The sequence below is a fragment of the Cupressus sempervirens genome, chromosome 7 (genome assembly GCF_028749045.1).
Source record: "Cupressus sempervirens isolate cs-2001-9-10 chromosome 7, ASM2874904v1, whole genome shotgun sequence".
NCBI classification, from domain to species: domain Eukaryota; kingdom Viridiplantae; phylum Streptophyta; class Pinopsida; order Cupressales; family Cupressaceae; genus Cupressus; species Cupressus sempervirens.
The window spans coordinates 820151070-820175622 of NC_143124.1; the positions used below are offsets into that span (position 1 = coordinate 820151070).

At 32.2% G+C, this 24553-nt stretch overlaps 1 pseudogene; it reads right to left on the reverse strand.

Annotated features, from left to right (window-relative positions):
* Nucleotides 1-17509: 17509 nt before the first annotated feature.
* LOC149549909 (GDSL esterase/lipase At5g41890-like) overlaps nt 17510-24553 on the reverse strand; it is a 46773-nt pseudogene continuing 39729 nt past the window's right edge.

Consider the following 24553-nt stretch of genomic DNA (forward strand, 5'->3'; position numbering starts at 1 on the left):
AATATTAAGTATCAAGTAGTAATTATGAGAGGGAATTGATCTATAGTTAGCAATGATGTTAATAATAAATTTATGATTAATAAACTACTGTGGCTATTGCTAGCATCTGGAATCCAATGTTTATCAAGTAAAATCCCAATAATGATAACAATAAATATGGAAGTGACGTATCAATAAAAATAATTAAATGGAATGGTACAAATATCAATTACATGTATCAAGTGAAAACAACATGTAGTTCATTGTCAAATTAAGGGGATTGTTATCAATATTAAGGTAACATTGATACATGAGTATCATAAGACAATTAAAGAATATCTAGAGATCATTGGCATTAGTAAGTGTAACTCTAAACATTTAGCCCACCAACATATAAGAAATATCAGGTGGTGTAAGAAAGGGAATATACATCATCAACACCAATTAATATTGTTAAAGACAATGCCATTATCATAGACACCATTGTGATTCACTCAATTGGAACTGAGAATTAATAATAAAAGATATATGATCAACTACAAACTTTCTTAGTTACCACTGATCATGAATATAATCTAATGTGAATGGGCATGATTAGGGAAATGATACAAGTCATATCTTTTGGCAATATGGTTGGTAGTCTCATGTTAATATATTATACCATCTTTGAGTGGAAGAACCTGTTTGCAGGAACTTGGTCACACTTCTATAGGCCATTATTCTCAAGAATACCCATGGTGAAGAGCATTTTAAGATGCATCCTATAGCTTCCTATCTATGATGTGCAAGAGCTACGAGATTGTGACTCTTAAATGAACTCAATTAGAAAACCCTTGCAAGGTGCACCACAAAATGGAAGATTCAAATAGTAGAGGCAGGAATGCCAATATCCAAGAATTAGAAGCATGTAATGCAAAAGCAAGCTAAATGAAATGAGATGCAAGATCTAAGCTAACAAGAAGTTACAAAACCACCTAATTAAGCTATGTGACTTAAGCTACTGTATGAATGAAAATCTAAGCTAGAGAGTATGTCATAATGCAAGTAAAATGAAGATTAAGATAAGAATGCAAGTGCAAGATGAGTGCCCCACGTGCTCTAGAATGAAACATGCAACATAACAATAACATCAACTAGCATCCATTCATAGAGAGTGAGGAGAGAGCATCCCTTTTAAAGAAAACAAAAGGTAGAGATTTAAAAATATACTTGGAGGAGAATTAAAGTTATTCTAAGAACAAAGATTCCTATAGACAAGTGTGCCCTTGCATGAGAGGCAAAAATACTTGTATTTTTATTTCTAAAATAGGAATATTCCTTTTCATGTGCCTAATTAGGATAAAGGAAAATTGAGGATTTTTATTTATTAAAAGGAAGAAAGTGTTTTCAATTAAATAAAGTACTTAGGATAAAGTGGTCAAACCATAGGTTATAATCAAATAAATAAAAAAGTGACAATTTAACAAAAAATAAGCGATAGATAAATTATTCATATTTGTTAGAAAGGGGGCTCATAGTCTAGATGACCATTTTTGGGTGATTTCATTTACCCCTCCTTGAATTGATGTGTGAGCAACACATTGATTCAAAGAACAATCCAATTTTGAAGCATAGAATGAGAACTAATATCGGTTTTGAGTTTTATGATTTGAAGAGTGGTAGATAAGATAGAATTAATTCTAAGCTTGGTTGGATGAAAGTTAATCCTTAAAAGTTTTGCTGATATAGATGGCGAGAAGTTGAATACCTTCCCATTGCAAAGAGTTTACGATTATCTCCAGAATGAAGCTTGATCCTCTAGAGTCCAGATAGAACACCTAGATATCAGTCCATTGAAAAGAGGTTAGGATTATCTCCAAGATGAAGCTTAACTCTCATAAGTCTAGATAGAACACCTAGATACCTATCCATAAAAGAAAATAAGAATTGTCATGAGGCATAGGATCATCCCTAGAATTTGGTTTAGTCCCTAAGAGTCTAGATAGAACACCTACATACATGTAGTGCAGGAGCACCCACATAAAGTATTTAGGTCAAGTTTTATGCATGGGCCAACTCGAGAAATTTATTTTGATTTTGTCATTAGGATAAGATATTTTCTTGAAATTTGTTCAAATCATTGTGGGGTCATTCTTCCCCATTCTATATCAATCTAGAGTACTCTATAGACTATTTTTTCCTATTTTGTAATAATCTAGAATTTTTTGAAGATCATCTTAGCAAGTATAAATAGAGTTTTAGGTTTAGGTTTAGGTTTAGGGAAAGTCTTTGGAATTTGAAATTATGGGAGAAGAAATTTGTTGGAGAGCAAATGTATTTACTATTCATTTGAAGAATTAATTAAGAAGAAATTTCAATATATATTTCTTGCTGGTGCTAGTTCCTTTTTTTAATATTGCTTTTGTTGAATTTATCTCTGCATCATTTTTGGTATCAGAGCTTGGGGAAAGCTCCTGAGGCAATTAGATTTTATGTCTAGATCAAAGTTAGAAGCTGAAACATCAAACATGGTCACCAATTCTGAATTGGCAAAGAAGATGCAAGAATAGGAGAAAATCAATAAGTGGTTATTAGATGAATTTGAGAAGATGAAGTGCCCGATGGAAAAGAAAGCAAAGGTTTCCTTAGAGAAAGAGCAAGAAGGGGAAGAAGAGGATACCCCTGAGTAGGAGGTGGTTAACTTACCCGCAGACCAGAGATACTTTATAGAAGCCCTTGAAAGAGTTGGTAAGAAGGATGCCAAAGGTCACCTAACCATCTTCTCAGGAAAGATGGATGCTAATGTTGTTGTGGATTGGATAGAAGCCTTGAACAACCATTTTGAATGTGAAAATATAGTAGAGAAGGATAAGGTAAAAATTGCCAAGTCAAAGTTGAAGGGACTAGCCCTCACTTGGTGGAATTTTATTCAAGGAGAAAGGGTCAAAGAAGGTAAGAACATGATAACTTCCTGGGAAAGGATGTGTGTCAAGGTGAGAGAAACATACTTACCTGAGGATTATGAAATCCAACTTCATCGAAGGAGAAAAAGTTTAAGACAAAAGGAGCTAGATGTCACTGCCTATACTGTAGAATTCCAAAAACTAAGCTTGAGGGCAAAGAAGAGTGAATGTGAAAGTGTAAAAGTTGCTAGATATCTCAATGTATTGAGGTTTACCATTTAAGAACTTAATTTATTATGTCTAGATATAGTACAAAAATGTTATCAACTAGCATTGAAGGTGGAAGCCAAATTGAAAAGATGGCAAGAACAAAATAATAGAGGAAGAGGAAGAAATCAAAGGGGAAGAGGAAATTTCCAAGGAAGAGGACAAAACGAAGAAGATCATAAGGAGATAAAGCAAGAAACCAATAAAAGGGAAGGAAATTTTAGAGGTAACTTTAGAGGTAGAAGAGGCAATTCAAGAGGTGGATTTGGTGGCAGAACGGTGAGTCCAATTGTTTGTTTCAATTGCAATAAAGAAGGACATTATGCATCTAGGTGTCCAGATAAAGCTAGTTCAAGTTCACAAGGTGAAAGAAGAACACATTTGGTACAAGATGATGAATACCAAGAGAAGGAGATGGCTGACTTAGATAGTGTACCTGAAAGAGGAGAAATTTTGATGATGAGAAGAACACTTTTGAAAGTGTCTACTACCATGGAACCACCACAAAGGAAAATTATCTTTAGGATTGCTTGCAAATTTGGAGGTAAGGTATGTAAAGTCATTATTGATTCAGGATCTACTGAGAATTTAGTTTCTCTTGAGATGGTGAAGAAGTTAAAACTTAGGATAATACCTCATCCTTTTCCTTATAAGGTTTCATGTCTAACAAAGGGTCAACACACTCTTGTAAATGAGCAAGTATGGGTTGATTTTTACATTGAAAAGTATAAGGACATAATTTTGTGTGATATAGTTGACATGGATGCATGCCACCTATTATTTGGTAGGCCCTGGCAGCATGATTTGCAGACACAACATGATGGAAAACTCAATATATACACCATCAAGAAGGATGGAAAGGTGATCAGATTAATTCCATTTGCTGATCATGAGGAAATGGAAGAAAATAAAGAGAGGGAAGCCAAAATTATGATGGTTGATAAAAAAGAATTCTTATGAGACATGAAGGATGAACCTAAGCCTTGTTTTCTTTTGATGTCTAACCCACAACCATAAGACCCTGTTGGAAATGAAAAAAAAGGAGGCTGAAAAAAAGAAGGCAATTCCTAATGAAGTGAAAAAACTTTTGGATAAATATGAAGGTTTGATTTCAAAAGGTATGCCAAAATCTTTACCACCTATATGAGACATTAGTCATTGTATTGATTTCATTCCTAGAGCTACTTTACCCAATAAGGCTACATACAAGATGACACCACAACAAAATGAAGAGATTGCTAGACAAGTAAAAGAGTTACTCAATTCTGGCTTGATTATGAAAAGCTTAAGCCCATTGCCGTACCTGCTATTTTGACACCCAAGAAGGAAGGAACCTAGAGGTTGTGCATTGATTCTAGAGCCATTAATAAGATTACAATCAGATATAGGTTTCTAATGCCAAGAATTGAAGATTTGCTTGATTGTTTGGGAGGTGCAAAGTATTTCTCCAAGATTGACTTAAAAAGTGGGTACCATCAAATAAGGATAAGAGCTGGAGATGAGTGGAAGACAACATTCAAAACCAATGATGGATTATATGAATGGAAGGTAATGCCATTTGGACTCTCTAATGCTCCTAGTACTTTCATGAGACTTATGAATGAAATCCTCAAAGACTTCAATGGCAAGTTCTTCATAGTATATTTGGATGACATATTAATTTTCAGCAAGACAAAGGAAGAACACCTAGAGCACATTGACATGGTTTTGAGAAGACTTCATGAGGAGAAATTAGTAATATATTTGAAAAAGTGTTTGTTTATGCAAGAGGAGCTCACATATCTAGGTTTTGTGATCTCCCAAGGTAGCTTGAAGATGGATAAAGAAAAAGTAAGTGCTATACTATCTTGGCCACCCTCGAGAACAATTGGAGATGTTAGAATCTTTCATGGTCTTGCTACATTTTATAGGAATTTCATAAGAAATTTTAGTCATATGTGTGCTCCTATGTTAGAAACTAGTAAAGGAGGAAGGAAGTGTAAGTTTGCATGGAGTCAATAAGAAAATGAAGCTTTTGAATTACTTAAGAAAAAGGTTAGTGAGCAGCCAATTCTTTCTTTACCTGATTTTAACAAAGTTTTCCAAGTAGAATGTGATGCTAGCAAGGTTGCTATAGGAGTAGTTCTTAGTCAAGAAGGAAAACCAATGGCTTTCTCAAGTGAAAAACTCAATGAAGCCAAGCAAAAATATTCTTTCTATGACCTAGAAATGTATGCATTCATTCAAGCTCTCAAAAGGTGCAGACACTACTTGTTGCCAAAGGAGTTTGTTGTGTATATTGATAACCAAGCACTTAGTTTTTTGAATAGCCAAGACAAATTAAGTCATAGGCACATGAAATGGATGGAGTATTTATAGGCATATACCTTCACCATCAAGCATAAGAAGGGCATATCAAACAAGGTTGCTGATGCTCTTAGTAGAAGGAATCTGACTGTCTCCTAGATATAGCTATAAAGTGTGAGAATTAAAGCACTCAAGGACATGTATGTAGCAGATCTAGATTTTGGAGACATCTACAAGGTATGTATGGAGTTTGGTGAAAGGTACCATACTGATTTTCCTAATTTTTTGATACAAGATGCACTTCTTTTCAAAGGAGGACAACTATGTGTACCCAGGTGCTCTATGAGAACAAACATTATCAAAGAGAAGCATAGTGGAATAATGGGTGGACATTTTGGTTTGGATAAAACCTTAGAATTGGTTAGAAGGTACTACTATTGGCCTAAAATTCAAATTGATGTTAGAAACTTTGTGGAAACATGTATGATTTGTCAAAGGGCCAAAGGAAGGACTACAAATGCAGGGCTTTATCAACCTTTGCCAATACCATCTAGACCCTGGGAAAGCATAACAATGGATTTTGTAATGGGGCTGCTAGGAACACAAAAGGGGCATGATAGTGTATTTGTTGTAGTAGATAGGTTCAACAAAATGGCTCACTTCTTACCATGTAAATCGACCAATGATGCTTCTCATATAGTAGATCTCTTTTTCAAGGAAGTCATAAGGATTCATGGGCTACCTCTTAGCATAGTTTTAGATAGGGATGTGAAGTTTGTAGGACACATTTTGGAGAATTTTATGGAGGAAACTTGGAACCAATCTATCGTTCTCATCAGCCTACCACCCTCAAACTAATGGCCAAACAGAGGTAGTTAATAGAACTTTGGGCAATTTGTTAAGACCACTCACAAGACAACATGCAACAAAATGGGATGTAATCCTTCCCCAAGCTGAATTTTCATATAATGACTCCATCAATAGAAGTAAAGGAAAGTCACCATTTCAAGTGATATATGGAATTCATTCTAGAGGGATTTTTGAGTTAAGAGATATGAGTTCACAGCAACAAGTTAGTGCCCAAGGAGAAGAATTTGCTATTTCCATAAAAGAAATTCATGATGAAGTCAAAGCACAACTCCAACAAACCTCTAACAAGTATAAGAAGCTTACAAATTAGAAATAGAGACACTTAGAATTTGAAGTGGGAGATTTAGTATGGGTAAATCTCAAGAAGGAGAGGTTACCAAAAGGTAAATCTACCAAACTTATGTTGAGAAAACTAGGTCCTTGTCAAATATTAAAGAAGTTTGGACCAAATGCTTATGAGATTCAATTGCCATCTGAGATTGGAATTTCTCCCATCTTCAACATAGCAGACCTCACACCATTCAAAGAACCCATTGAAGAAATTGATATAGGACAAATTTTTGACACAAAAGACATTCAACGTCTACCATTTTAGTAGACACCACAACTAGAAAGGATACTTGACACCAAAGTCATTAAGCAGAGAAGAGGAAAGGAGTCCAAGCAGTATTTGGTAAAACTAAAGGTTATTCAAATGTAGATCATGTTGTGTGGATGACTGAAAAAGATATCAAGAGGCAAGGTACCACTCTACAAGAGCTCATCTCAAGTGGGCTTGAGATCAAATTCCCTAGGGAGTATGGTGCAGGAGAACCCACATAAAGTATTTAGGTCAAGTTTTATCCACGGGCCGACTCAAGAAATTTATTCCAATTTTGTCATTAGGATAAGATCTTTTCTTGGAATTTATTTAGATCATTGTGGGGTCATTCTTCCCCATTCTATATCAATCTAGAGTACTCTATAGACTATTTTTTCCTATTTTGTAATAATCTAGATTTTTTCATAGATCGTCTTAGCAAGTATAAATAGACTTTTAGGTTTAGGTTTAGGTTTAGGGCAAGTCTTTGGAATATGAAATTATGGGAGAAGAAATATGTTGGAGAAAAAATGTATTTACTATTCATTTGAAGAATTAATTAAGAAGAAATTTCAATATATATTTATTGCTGGTGCTGGTTCCTTTTTTTGATATTGCTTCCATTGAATTTATCTTTGCATCAACATGTCCATTGAGAGATGACAAGAACTATCGTGAGCTTACCAAAATGACCAATAGAAAGTGAATCACTTGATCAATAGATAAGACAATACGAGATTAATTTTAACTAGAGATAGTTGTGGGATACCAATTCAAAATGCGATATGAATAATGTGTGATCAATCTAGGAATACATTTAGACAAAGAATAGAGATGTTAATCTGACGAATAGATTTAACTTTGAAGAACAAAGAATAGAGAGAATAATTTATCCTTAATGAACAATCAATAAGAAATAGAAATGAACATTAGGAGATAGATAGATCAAGAGAAAATAGAAAGGTCAAGCATACGTGCACCAAGAAGAATAACATATGTAATATAAATTGATTTGCAGTATTGAGAAGCAATGATATAGTATTCCTAACCCTTTGGGATAAAAATTGAAATGAGGTAGATGAGGTGTATAAATAAGATAAATTTGATCAAATTGAGATAAGCCAAGGTACATGATGATGGATAAGAGATTAAGACGAAAGGTTGATCACTAAGTGTTGATAATATGCCCTAGTGTGACTAGGTTTGACCATGAAAGATAAAGCATAAGAATTCGGTCAAAATGAGAAGAAAGATGAAGTAAAATGAAAATAGAATGAAATAGGAGAAGTGAAGAGATTAGAAATGATGAAGATATGAAGAAATGATGATTGCCTCAGCAATATTCAAAAAATAAGCTTCAAAAAGTCAATCAACAACATAGGGGGCATTATTTAAAATCACAAATTTGACCATCAAGATAAATTCAAATTTCTCTTTCAATCCCAAAAATGGATCTAGGATGTTGAGATTAGGTAAGGGTGGAATTTTTGCAGAAATTTGAAGTGATAAAAAATGCTATATAAGGGATCTATATGTGTGTGTGTGTGTGTGTGTGTGTGTGTGTTGAAATAAGAAACGATGAGATGAAAAGATTAAAAGAACATGAAGGCATGATTGAGAAAAAAAAAGGAGATAAATGCAGTTGACTGACATGTCCATGGAAGATAAAGAAAACTCTCTTGTCACTCAAACTAGAAAGCTAACCTAGAATAAAGCCTAGAATGCAAGCTTGTATGCAAAGTGCAATTCCAAGAGTTATATAAGTAGGTCCTAGTTTTTATCATTGATCCTTATTAGGAACATCAAAAGATCATACAATCATCACTAGTATTAACTATGAGGATATGAATATGATCTATATCTCATAGGAATGTGGGAACCTAACTTATGCCTCAAAGACAAAGGTCAAGATGACAGTGCAATTGGATTCCCTAGGTTTAGTGTAGCAAGATTATGCTTGCATCAAGGCACAAATGTTGAGATGGCCAAAAGCATAGTCTTGTGGGAGCAAACACAATGATCAAACAATGATGCACCTTTGAATATCCTAAGTGGCAAGTGGGTCAAGCAAGAAGCTCAAGACACCTAAGATCTACAAAGTACACTCAAAGACATAAATCAAATGAAAACATGCACCATGCCCCCAATCCTCTAGTTCATGACATTCTTGAAAGACTATTAGGGAAGGAACAGTCAAAAAAGAAATCATCATAGACAACACACAAAGAAAATAAGACAAGTCTCAACTAGTTTTAGTTTGTGTACATGTGTGTGTGAAAGTCACATGACCATCTTCCTAAGATCTACCAATGAGAAATATTGCATCCTAGACTAGAAAAATGTGTCAACTCAAGGTAAGGTATCTAGTAAGTATTGAGAAATACTCAATGTCAAGGGAAAGTGTTGAAAAACACTATTTGGAAACAAACTGTATTTTGGAAACAAATTATGAATTTGGGAATTTTGGTATTTGTAGTTTTCAATTTTAGCTCAATTCTAGGAACCATACAAGCCCTTAGATTGTTAAACATTGTGCCTCTTGTTTATTTTTATATAAATTTTATTTATGGGAAGACAATCATTGTAGAAATAGATTTTAATTTTAATACTATTTACATTGAATTAACTACTTTGTTCTAAAATTATATAAATACATTAATTTCAACTTTTTAGAAGGATTATCTAGTAAAATATAGAGAATTTTTTACAACAAAATATATCTATAGGTTAATCAATTTTATTTTAAAATGACACTCCTCAACATACTTTGTATAATTTTTTAAAATACAAAAATACCAATTTTAAAAGTAAACTCTCTTCATTATTACCATTCTAATATTTTTTCTATTAATGATAGAGGATCAAAAAAACTTCAGATTACATTAGGCCAAAATCTAGATGCCACCAAAACTACATCTAGAGATGCTTTTTTTCTAGTTAAAAAGACCATCAACTAAACTAAGCCAACTACCAAAACAACTAAGTTGGACATATCATGACTATACAACACAAGTTTAGTTATACACAAAAGAGAGCTATTCAACTTAAAACTAGTTAGTCCCAACCATCCTTTGGGCTACTAGTTATTAAGACTGATATTGCTGAAGTTCCAACCATCTTCATAGACATTATTCTCAAGAGGTCTAATAACATTATCCTCTTCACTATTAGTATATAGATTAGTTTGATGATTTTCCTATTGACTATCATTAATATCTATTGGGCTAGCAATCACAACTTCTTGAGGCAATCTTCTATTAACGTTGTTGGTAATCTCCTACTCTTTGCATCTCTTGCATCAGAATATTTTCCATGAGTACATCCTCTTTGAACAACACCATATTGTTTTATTTCAAAAAATCCATGAACCTTTCTTTTGGGACCTCGATAACAACCATAACCTGAGAAGAAATGATGAGAAGGGTGAGTTTTAAAAAAAAACTAGTAAGATCTTGTTGTCTCCCTTGAAAAATCTCCTCATTCCTTTGCCTCCAAACGAACCATAGAACTTCATTACTAAGAGTGAACCAAAAAGCATTCATTTTAAGGTCAAATGACTCAACAAATCTAGTGAGGACCTCATGCCAAGAAAGAATAGGTTTGTGATTCCAAACAAGGGGGTTACTCAAGAAAAAAGACCAAATACATTCAAAGAAAAGCTGTTCAAAAGTTTCATCACAATTGCATAACGAACAAACAATTGGTTTCTTACCATTACTAGACAAAAAATAACCAATAGGGAATTTTTTAAGAAAAAACATCCATATAAAACAAACTTTCTTAGGTTTAAAAGGAGAATGCCAAAACATATCAAAAATGAAAACCCATCTAGTATGAGATAACTAAAACCCCCATACCTAGTTGATTTTGTCAAAGATATCCATTTTCTAATTAAGAAGAGAGTAAATCTATTTACTAGAGAACTAATTTAACATCTTACCATCTTACTAGTGAAGTTGTTCAATAAACTATTTAGTAATCAAATATTTACTCAGGAATCAGGAACCCAAATCCTTGCTAACTAAAGTGAATGTCTTTTTTTGATTGTTAGGAATATTGAATTTTCTTTTAATATCCTCCCAAGAACCCATTTGATGATCAATAACCACATCCTGAATTAAAGAAATATTCTTTTTATTCCAAAATTTAGCTAAGCAACATTGTGTTAGAGCCAATGGCTTCCCATTAAGATACAATCCCCACCAAAGAGATATGTATTTCACTAAATAATGACAAGTATCTTTACCAACAACATACCTTGATTGGATCAAAAGTCTCACCTGGACCTAGGCCTTCCAAATAGAGTGAAAAAACTTTGAACCAACAATTTTGACATCAAAATCCCCAAGAACAATATCCAAAAAAGGAGTGTTTCCCCAATGCTTACCCTTTTTGATGATAGCCCTAGAAATATTTTTTCAAACCAATATCTTCCATGGTTCACTTCCCTCCAAAGAGTCAAGAAACCACTTGGCTGCCAAAGCAATTCCTTGATTCTTGATGTCTCTCATGCCAAGACCCCCTAATTTCTTTGATTAATAGCACCACTCCCATTTAACATTATGTCTCTTTTTATTGCCTAATACCATCTAACCATAGAAAGTGTCTAAAAGTCTTCTCAATCCTATTAGTTTGATACTTAACAAACAACCATTATCATTCTAATCTTACAAATTGATTGCTAATGGATAATATTTCACTAACTACCATTATTGTAAGTGAATTTACATCTTTGTGAATTATTTCTTATAATTGTTGAATACATACTTCACATTTAATTTTGCATTTTGTTGAATGTCTACTACTTTCTTTGTAAGAAAATTAATGAATTGGTCTTCATTTCTATATTAGTTCCTGCCAATAGGTAGGATACTACAACATTTGTGAGTTAATTTTTTTTCTTCTATCTAATCAGATCATTTAGTATTTTAAATACTTTTTCCATCTATATAGTACTTATTCATATATTAAAATTTCAGTAATTCGATGGAAAATATTTATTTATAATCCTATTGGCCAAATTTTCATATGATAATTGTGTCCTCATTGTAGAATTTGGAATTCACATTTATTTCTCCAACACTTCCAAACAATCTATGACTTTTGTTTTCTTTTGAGTTGTAACGCCCCGCCAAGGGATCCAAAGAATTAACCTAAAGTTTCACTAAGTTTGGTAGCATTTTTTTTTTTTTTTGAAAAATGAAAGTCAAACCATTCATAACATAGTAGCGAAAGCAATAACAATATTCAACTGAAAGTAAATGTAACATACATACATAACAGGTTACATTCTTTAAGGATCCCTTAACATTGAATCACATCTAAATTAACTATTAATGAATCCTTCTAATACAACGTCCACATGATATAATAATGAAAAGTCCAATGTTCATACATTACATTCCTGATTGCTCGATCATCCACTGTACATGTCACAGGGTATGAAAGGCTTAAAAGAATATACATATGTATAAATAAAGTAAATCATCATTAATGATATTAACATCCATCAAAAGGATAACCATTTAACACAAACATAACTAACTAAGTGCACGATTCCTCCCAACTATAAATAGCATCATTAGACCATTGTGGGTCCTAGCCATCCCTCTGTGCGTAACATTCCAAATCACTGAGGATATCATTGGTATTAACATAGTAGGAATGTCACTCCTAATTCATATTACATCATATGCAGAAAATAATTCTAACATGCAAAATAAAGCATAGAATAACATCATCTAACATATTCTAATTATCAATGAAGGATACATGTCCACCATCATAAAGAATGCATTAGCTACAGTGTCTCAAATGGATCTCATAAGGTAAGAGTGAAAAAGCACTACCACCCGACCATGTGGTACCTAAGTGGTCCACTCCCACCGTGTTGAGGAGATAATATCAAGTCCCAAACAGGCTATCAAAATCACATAGCATAATACTCTCTAAGTCCAAGAATCCTAAAAGTATACTAACTCAAAGGTTCCAATCACAAACTGACATCTAATCGCAGAAGCACAACAAAGACATGTAGGAAACCTACTATGTAAGCAAGAAAGTGTCATCGCACGGATCACGCTAGAGTTACCTTGGTAGTCTCCCAATAGACCCTGCCCCCCTAGTGATCCCTATGCGGCCACTAGTATCCTCTCATATAGATGAGGCATACTACAGAATGCAAGGTCGCAAACAAGCATTCTCTCTACTCCCATCCTAGTCTGTACTAGCACTCGAGGCATGGGTGAGAACAAAACAATTATCTTTTTAGGTTCATTAAGTCAGTATTAAGTGTGAATGTTTTCACTTATTAAGAAAACTTACAATGAGTTACCCTAGCAGCCTCTTAGGGCCCCGACCCCCATTGCAAGCCACTTCCCGTCACTACAAGTAGATAACCTACCCTAAACTCATGGAATCATAAATCTCAAAATCACAAAAGATAATCCACAACATAAACATCAAATCTCCATGAGCAACTGAAAAACATCCATAGATAATCATGACCACAACAGTTCTCTATTGGCAACTGAAGGTATCCCTGATAATCACAATAATCTTTGGTTCTTAATAAGCAACCAAAAAGTATCTCAAAGTAATACTGATCGAAGACTTTAAAATGGTCGAGTCAAAACATGTCACAACATGATATCATCAAGATCAAATAACAATTTCAATTCCATCAAATGATTGGAAAGCAACCCAAGTATAATTGATCGATGACTGAAAATGGTTAAGTCAAGTGTCTCATACATATGAATCTCAGCTTCACACAAGAAGACTGAAAAGCAATAACAATTAGTAAATACAAACATCACATAGAGCATACCATCACATAACCATGGTTGGGTTTATAAAGATCAGAATTAAAAGACATCATCATGACATCACAACCATAACCCCCGAGCCTCTGGTAGACGTCCTATAACTGCTCAACACTAGTCAATCCAAAAACCAAAACAAGAAGCATAGAGAAAACATAATGCAAGCACATGTTTTGGTTTGCTAAATTTCCATAGTTGAATAAAATGTGGAGGTCTCAGTTTTCATTTTCAAATTTAGATATCAAGTGGAGAAATTTGAACGTTTTTACCTAACCCATGTGTTGTTTTGAGGAATAAAAGTTTTTCCCTCTAGCTCTTATAACTCAAATTTTTAAATGTTCTAAGAATATACGTTATATGTTATTTTGGTAATGAGTTATCATTTTTCAAATAACCAATTCTTCTTTTGAAAATCTCCAAAATAATAATCTTAAATATTTTATTTAAATATTCTTAATAACCCTAATTAAATTGAATTCTAATTAAGCAAATTGATTAATTTAATATATATATATATATATATATATATAATTTAAAAAAAAAAATCTAAAATCTAATTAACTTGAATGTTAAAAATTCATCAATATTATACACACACACACACACACACACACACACACACACACACACACACACACACACACACACACTCACGTATATTTATATATAACAACATATAACCATCTCTTAATATTTAATATTATTAATCTCATATGAAAATGAATCTCAAATCATAACATAACTTTTAGTCAAAATAATATTAAACTTGCGCTTATGAAATTCGACCGTGGAGTGTACCCATGGTCGACCCGTCAACCAAACATGGGACGACAGTTGCCGTAGCAGCCTGTTGACGCAGGTTTGCAATAGCACTACTGTTGCAGTGCCTACAGTAGTAGAGTTACCAGCTCTCGAGCACTATGAGAGGGGGTGGGGGTACGGGATTCATCCCTCCTCACCTCCCTTTTATATATATATATATATATATATATATAATTTGTTTGTAAAACGTTTTCAATAATGTTTCCTATCATGTGCTTAAACTTTTATAATAACTTTCTTTAAAACGTTTTTTCTCAAAAGTGAAATCACATATTATAAATGTTACTCCATTCTGTTATATTAAAATAATATGTAGCGCGATTTCTTTTTAATATATATATATATATATATATGGGCATGTATGTATATTTCAAATAGGAGACATTTACAATATTGATTGCAAATATAATTTTTTTAAAAACGAATAGGGCTTTTAATTTCTATGAATTAAGAATTCTCTCTATAATGATTAATCTCTAGATTTACCTATTGATCCTTCTAATAGATTTGACTATAAATCTTTAACCCTAGTCCATCGAATTCTCAGATCTATGCATGTGGGGTTTTCTCAATAAGGAATTAAATATCCATGACAAGATTAAAACAATTAGAACATTCACACATAGAATCTTCAGAAAGCATTTAGAAGACACGAAGAAGACACGAAGTGCAAGAAGTGAAAATGACATATGCAAAAATCATGAGTGTCTACCTAGACACTGATGCTAATCACTTCTCTTCAGAATTTCGTAGAGCAAGCTCCTTCCTTCTCCAACATCCCCGGGTCCTCCAAACGCTCTCCCTAAGCTTCTAGGAGTGCTTGAATATAAAGAATTCTCAGAAAGCATCTAGAATGTCTCTAGAAACAACCAGAAGGTGTTGACAACTAAGCATGAGTCTTTTCCAACTTTCTAGATGAGTCATAAGGTTGTAGACACCATGTGCTTAATTTGTGCGCTAACTCTTGTGTTGTTGACATATGTGCAATCAAAAAGTGCGTTTACTCCTAGGCAAGCTTATAACTTTTATTTTAATTCTTTTATTACTTTTTATTATTATTACTTATTTATTAATTTATTATTATTATTATTATTAATTTTAATTTCTAATTTCTTTTATTTAATTCTTTTCTCAATTAATTTCCATTTAATTAATTAAAATCAAAATATCTAAAGATCATGATATTATATTAATTTTTTTTAAACAATTAAATTATTAATTAAATCTTTTAATTTTAGACTTAATTAATAGAAAATTCACCATAGACCTCCAAGATAAAATATGAAAATTCATCATAGAACAATCCATAAAAAATTAGTCTAAAGGGTTAAAAATCATGAATTATGTCATCTAACACATTCGGAAGGTAAAATATCTCAGATACTTGTCTTACCTTACTAGGACAAATGGTTTAGGGGTTTAGGATTTGGACTTGAGAATTTATCTCCCTTCTCTTACCATTGAGACAGTGCGATAGGGTACGCTCATCCTAGCAATTCAGAGAAATCAATACCCGGTACCTACAACCTGCATAAAAATCATGCATGTACATAGAATATATATATATACACACACACACACACACAAAGCTAAACAGACAATGGCAGGAAGTGGTGCATCGTGTAGATCCCGACTAGCAGGTGACTACGACTCCCTTCCTTAACCACATCAGAAATGCCATACATAAGAACAAACACGCACACCATACACATGCAAGTATGGGATAAGTATCCATAAGAAAACACATGTGATAATAAACCATCTAACTAATCATCATCAATAACTGAAAATAATGTAATAATCATCATGCACATATGAAATGTAGAGTCTAAGTAATCTCATCATACATCAACTAAATCCATAGCATACTATCTGATAGTCTCAAAACAATGCTACTAACTATCAACATAAAACTAGTCTAACGTAGTTCGATAATAATAACAACAATGTGTCTAGAAAGATGTGAACGAGGGAAAGCAATACAGTTCTTAACATTTTTCTCTATTATATGAATTCCATCTTGATAAATTAGAAGAGAATCCATGGTCTTTGACCATATGATGGCTCCCTTTAATTTTAATAGATTGACTATTGGTTTATTTCTTTTTATTGTCTAGTACAATTCGGTAGAGAGAGAGCAATTTGATATTTTTATATGTTTTATTTAAATATTGATTTCCTAATTTTGAAAATAATTGCATTAGTTCATCTATATGTTTGAAGTACATATTATTTTGTTTACTTGAATACCGTTGGGTATAAATGTCTTTTCAGATTGTAGAAATTGTGGATATTAAATTTGTTTTTACAATTCTGTACAAATAGTTCCTATAAGTTCGTTGCAACTAATAAAAGGTGATTGAAAGAGTCTCCTGAAGTTTTGGAAAACAATATAACCAACAAGAAATGCTTTGCATCAAGCGTCTAGTATGTGCAAAAGTAATGTTAAGATTTGTTTTCTTCTTTTTAAAAACATAACATATTTATACGACTTAAAGTTAATTTCATTGAGATGTAGAATAATTGAAATAATAGATTGCTTGAATTATTTTTATATATTAGTTACCATATACTTGAATACATTTATTCAAATGCATGTCATATGTTTCTGATACAATTTAACAACTTTTATTTATTTGATTGTGGCAAGACTTTTCAAAAAAATAGTAGACATAAGACATGTTAGATGCCGAACACTATTGTTTTTGTTCGAACAGACGTTGAATAGATTGTTCATTTTTCTTTCCATATATTTTCAAATAAATTCTTTGTTTTTTAATGCGAATGCTAGGTAATTCCCATAAAAGACTGTTACCACAGAGATAACATAGATCAATTTTGAATTAATTTAGGAATAATATCATCCTTTGGTAGAGCAATTTAAAAATTACAAATAGATTAACTACTGTTACCTTTTGGCAAAGTAGTATTTTATTTTCAATCAAGAGTTCTACACATATTTGTACATATAGAAGGAATAAAAGTAATTTTTCTATCTACTATCTAGAAAATTTGGAAGTGGATAGTGTAGTGAAGTCATGAAGGAGATTTCTAAGTAATTGGTTGCATGCTTTCACCAGTTCGTTTGATGATTCAGAAGAGATACGACTTTGTAAGAAGTTGATGGGAGGGTCTAGTCATGGGATGCACCCAGGGGGTCATACTTCTGCCATTACAATCTTAGCGACTCCCAAGCCACATATATTCTGTGCAGTAGAAGTAAGAAGAAAACATAATACTGTAATTTTATAAAGTTTAATATTATAATAATCATTTTATTTTTCTAATGATAAAATATGAAGGGAAACAGGCATGCTAATTAATCTCATTCAATTGAATCTAGTATAATGAATTATAAAAATCTAATATTGCTCATTATTAATATTATTCGTTAAGTTTTCCTCAGTGTTTAAATGGTACTGGGCAACCAGGGATTCTTCAAAGCTGTAAGGTGTTTGTCTTTTGGTACCAACTGTGTTGAGAATTTTTTTTAGAAAATCATTTGCACCTGTAGTGATGGAAAAGAGGCTCTTCCCTACAATTTCCTCTACAGTTTTGTCACCAAGCATTTTGACGAGCTCCTCCTTTGTGTCCTCAAAGTAGTCAATCTGTTTCTCAAGAAGAAGTCGTTCAATCTACCGTCCAAAATAAATTATGGGTATAAGTATTCCAGAATGCTTTTGTATGATTTGAACTATTGAAAAAAATAAATCAAAATTCCACTAATTGCTCAATTTATGTATAAGGACTAGCATCCTACTAAACACTCCACATCATCCATTTCAGTAAAGCTTGGAGAGGTCAAAGAAAATCAAGGTCAAACATGCATTTGACTAATCAATGAAAAATAATTCCACAAAAGAATGAATATTTATGAGTTCCACCCATATTTATCAAGTAATTTAAACTATCATGTATCATAAAATTTTAATACTTATTCAATTACAATGATATCAACATCCTTGTCGAACACTTCCAACATCATAATAAATTAAAATTACATAAAATTGAAATGCATTATGGAGAATTTACACAATAGTGCCCTCGAACGATAGTCGATTAAGAAGTCCTAGTCTCATAGCCCTTGAACATGAGTCCATTTGCGTCTCGAGATAGGAGTGTGGCCTACGAACTTTTGCTGCCCAACCACAAAGTGGTTAGCTCCCCCGAGGCTCATCATGACACGAAGAGCTCCCTGACCCTGCTCGAGAAGCCTAGCAACCCGAAACAATAGGATCAGATGGATCTGGTGTAGCCGTGAAACTAATTACAATAGCACACATGCCTAACATGTAAAACATAATCATGGATGTGGCAAGGAGATGAAACAATATACCAAACATAATCACAGAGGCACAAAGTGGCTTTGGCCAAAGCACTTAAACCTAGAATTTAAAACTGGTAAATACAATGAAATGTAAATCACTTCCAATTCTGCCCTTCCTTGTTACTCCACATTCAACACCCCTCCTATATTACTACCTTACATGAAAATCAATAGATATATGCTAACATAATAACTCATGGGCATGAAGTCAAGGTCATAGGGACACACATGACATTTTGCCTTAATAGAAATGTTGGAAGTCGATTCTAATTCAATTAAAATTAAAATTACTTCACACTAATCATGGTCAACATTACTTTATAATTTATCTTTCATTAACACAATAATCAAAGAAAAATAAGAAAATCTCACTACCCACAACAATTAAAAGATAGTTATGAGATTTGTATTTGTAATTCTAATTAACTTCACCATTGGATTTCACCAAAAATAAATTAATTAATTAAATAAAAGAAAATAATTTATCTTTAACTTTTTTACATAAATAGATGATTTAAATTTATCACCATTAACAAAAATTAAAAAATGAAGGTAACTCTTTCTTTGGGTGAACCCACAATACTCGGTACCACTTTTGTGGCACGAAGGAAATCTTAGAATGATGCAAAATTCTCATATTCAATTTTATGTATATTTGCGTGAACTCTGTAATGGGCACCTACCTGTTATAAGTTCGTGAAACACTTTGCAAGTAAACTCTAATACCACTGTAATGGGCACCCTATAAATGCCCAAAAAACTAAACCAATGGTTAAAAGCAATTTTAATGTCTTTGCATAGATTTCAATCCACATAACATAAGCAAGAAGGAATTTATGCAAATTGAAGATTGAATGGCTACTAAAATAATATTAATTCTCAAAATGATAAAATCAAATACACAGTAGTGTATTCCAAAGGCCAAACCCCAAGGGAATGATGTCTAGAATGTTACAAGAGAGGATGACTCTTCCACCTCTATTTATACTTTTCCTATACCCTTCTAGAAAGAAATCAAATATTAATAAGTTGCAAGTCCTAGAAGCTTCCCCCTTCCAATAATTATTGCACTCTCTAGAAACTCCTCCTTTGCAATACAATAATTATTTGTGCTTCTAGAAAATTAAATTACTAGAGGCTTCCCCCTTTCCAATAATTAATACACACTCTAGAAGCTTCTCCCTTGTAATACAATAATTAATTTAATTAATTAAATATAAAGTCACCTTTTAATTTTTAATTTATTTAATGACTTTATAAGAAATTAATTTAACTACTAAAGTGGGGAATTGCAAACTCATTAGTGATGTTCGTGAGAACATAAAAGAATTTCATGTTCGCACAAACATATTTCGTTTAAATAAGGGATGTTTGTGCAAACATCCCTTATTAATATGTTCACATGGACATATTTTTACGATGATTTTGAGCCATTTTACCATTTTCCATTAGGCTTGTATGTTCACCCAAATATTAATATGTTTTCGTGAACGTATTTTTACGGTAATTTTGAGCCATTTTTCCATTTTCCATTAGGCTTGTATGTTCACGTGAACATATTTTATATGTTTTCTTAAACATAGTGTTCGTGGGAACATGTTAATTTATAAAATTTTGGTGCTTTTCTCTAAAAACAATGAAATTGGCTCTTTTGAAGCCCAAAATTGAGATTGAATATTCTCCTACAATAAAATAAAAAATGCCAATTTGTGTTGCTCAGTGCAAGCTTTCCAACGACTATAATTATAATACATATTATATTCAATAAGACTTTCAAATATGAGTTTAACTCATTATAGATTCATTACCAATTGAACATCAACTAACTTCGACACTTCAAAAAAATTTGTAAATTATGTCAAATTTTTTTCGCAAAATATCTAGGAAATAAGTTGTTGAGATAGCTTTCTATTAAAAAAAAGAAAATTAGATTTATGATAAATTGAGTTCAAGTTATCTTTGTCAAAACGAATGTATGTCTGAATTACGATTGATGTCACTTCAAAACTTCATAAACTATACAATATTCAACCAAATTGAATCAAACCAAATGCATCCTCTAGATATTGATGCTACAAATCCAACACCAAAAGAATTGCCTCATTATCATTTCTAGAAAAAAAAGTTGTGTGTCAAACAAACTATCACTCTTTAAAAATATTGATTTATCATATGTACCAAATTTCAGAGGAGAAGAAAAAATTGACTTAAATAATTTATTTATTTTAAATTAAAAATTATAATTACAAAGTAGGAATAGAGTACTAGAAATCACTAGCTTACATCATCTTGAAATTATTCATAGTTTTAGAGATACAGTCACTCGAATGTGAGGTTTGTTTCAAAAGTATTGATTTCAATGTCAAAATTGGTCAAAAAGTGGAACCCATTATTGTGGGATCACCAATTTACTATCTAATATCTCAAGATAGTATAATTTTTACTCTAAAAATGATGCTTTCTAGCAATATCATGGTAAATAAAACTATCATTTTTACTTAACAACATTTTATATAATATTTTCTTTTTCTAATTGACATATCAAGAATCTATTCATTTCCACTAACCTTTTAAATGAAGGAATGAGCTTTATCTATTAAAACCATTCTATATATAAATTTTTAAATAATGAGTTTACCAATTTATTTTTTTACTTTTGGAAGAGTTTCTGATTATACCACAAATTCCATTACAGTAAATAGAATAAAAAGAGAATTTGATTGTTTCACAGATTAGACATTCGTAATGTGGAAGGAAACATCTATTGGTTTACTGTGGAATGATAGAATTTCCATAACTGTGCTACTTTAGTGCTGAAAATAGTGGCTAATATGATATAAAAATAATGTGTTTGTAAGGTAGAAGAGTTGCATAAATAGAAAGCAACCAGCTTGGAGAACTAGTAGCAATAATACTCTTTGGTAGGCATCAAGTGAATGGATTTTATCCCATCTCCACTCACAACCAAAAATAATAATTAAAGAGAGTTGCTAGCAACTTATAAATGAATAAGATGGAGGCTACTTATTTGAGTACAGTAAAAATAAGAAATGATCATACTTACATGAGCATTGAAATCATAGGAATAAAAACAAATGATAAGAGATAAATTCATAATAAGATAGGCTTAGGCGAGACATAGAAGAAGAAGAACAAAAAAAAAAACCTACTAACTCAAAATCTAGGTGAATGGGAAATGAACTAATTTCCAGCCATAAGGTAAGATATGTAAAAATAAAAATAAGCATCTTGAATACATTAAGAACTTGGGCTCAATTTTTTTTTCTATTCAGCATCTGTTACTTCCCAATTTCACTGCTTGAACTCTCCTATTTTCCCCAAATCTTGTGTCTTTTTCCTTTCTCCGTTTTGTTTTTTTTCCTCCCCCCTCTTTTTACCCTGTTAAAGGCTTTATATTTCTCCACTCCAATTAAATGCACAACACTGTGATTAGAAGTTAGATATGCAATTTAATAAAGTGGTTGAGACAGGTGGCTTGGACGGCTGAAGGAACAACTGTCATATTTTAGTAAATCAAGAAAAAAAATGGATACCCATGCTCAATAAATAGAAAAAGCCATCCACACTTAATAAATAGATATTGTTGCCAATTCTTATTAAATAACTATGTAATAAATTTATTGTTGGGGTAACATTTCATATATTTTAAAATTTATTTTTGGGGTAACATTTTATTTATTTTAACTTGGTTTTAGTAATATTTACTTTCAGTTGATTTTAGTAATATTTACACATTTAGTTACATTGTAAAGAAAATAATTAATGGAACTATGTATTTTATTTCATCATTTTATGCGTGCATTCTATGTTTTTTTCAAATTAGAAATGAAATGAATAAGCTATGTGTTCTATCTTCACATTCTCATTTTAAAATTTCTAACATTTCCTTTGCTCGAGAATAATATATTTTGTTTAATATAAGGAGCAAAGTAGAGATAACATGCAAGGTAAGAGTAGAATGGAATCAATATTCTAGCATGTAATAATGTCTATGTGGTGTGTGCGGCTATCAGACCATCCCCACCTATCCTTCCAAAGAGCTAATCTCCTCTACCTCGGCCACACTCTCACCTTCTTCCTACAACCACTCAGACACACTCAAAGACACATCAGTGGGTCAATGTCCAATAATCCATAATCAATATTAACTCATAACTCATATAGTAAATTTCATACATTACATAAGTCACTTGATATTATAATTAACATAACAATATGGAACATAGTATCAGATTGAACATCATCATCAACTAAAGAGAATTTAAAACACTCCATAATATTATTTAACTACTATCATATAATCTATCCAAAATAGCATACTAAGGTCAAAGTCCAATGATCCAATCAATAGTCACATAGTCTTAGAAATATACTAGAAAGCACGTATCTAAGGACAAGTTGTGACATTATGTTGCACATGTCATTTAAAAGTAGCTAATATAAAGACGGATAATAGTGATATATTTATTCTATAAATTTCATTAGATATGGATTGTTTTAATTATATCTATTTTTTGCTTTTGAATTTGATTGGATGAGTTCTTTTTATAGCAATGTTTCAAGTCACACTGTATGATTTTTCATCATTTAGCATCCTAAAGGATCATAAAATTTGTTCCAAATTATTAAATAAAAAAACGTAAACACACTAATCTTAAAGAAGCATAGAGTATAAAAATCTACTAACTTTCACTTAGACTAAACTACAGATGGAAGGGGTGAAAGAGCTCATTATTTTGAGGTTTAAAACTATCTGGCTGATATCCACAGAGATAGAACCAATATCATTGAGGATTGTTGCTGCCCCTGAAGCATAATTGAGTCATCCCAAAATGGCAGTTCTGTAAGTGGGGGTGTATGGATTTGGCCCCCCACTTCTCCCTTGCAACATAATACATTACGAAAACATCATAGCATTAATTAATATATACCATTAACAAATGTCTGGAATGAAGTCATCTAAAGTTATTGACCTATACACGCAATCTCAAGTTACAAAGTCCCCACAATTTCAAATGCCAAAACTATTGAATCTGTAGCCCTCTAAATTCACAATACATAAGCATTATGTTGCACATTACACCAACAATATCTGAGATTGTTTTGCCATTACTAAACCTTTTTGTTGGATGCTCTCTAGAGGGTGAAAAATCAATGCAAAAATATGGGGGTGAATCAGCTTTCAAAAATGAGAAAAGATAAATATTATTCCTTGCATCCACTACAGAATCCCCAAAGACAAATCATACATATTCATTAGTAAATGGGGTTCATTCCAAAGAAAAATGATATATAGATCATAGAAAGCACGAAACGTATTGAAAAGGCCATTAGTGAAGAAAATGTCACATGGAAATAGGAGAATAGTTGGAGATTTGTTTCTGGTGTGAAATGTACTTCACTTGTTCAAAATCTATTTTCCATACTTTATTTTTTTCTCCATGAGTTTCTTTGCAGAGCTACTCCCAAGTAAAAAATTTGAATCTCCAAAAGCTAGTGAGGAAATGAGAGGAACAATGTTGATGAGTCATTCACACTACTATATAGAGGGGCATTCAATTAGTGAGACAATTATATTGCTAATCGTCCTGCTAATTGTCGTAATTTGAGGTGAAACAAAAGTTGTACATTATCTTTAATTAAGCAGAGAGGCTTTGTACAATGGAAGCATTCATCAATGTAAACATTTGGTTGT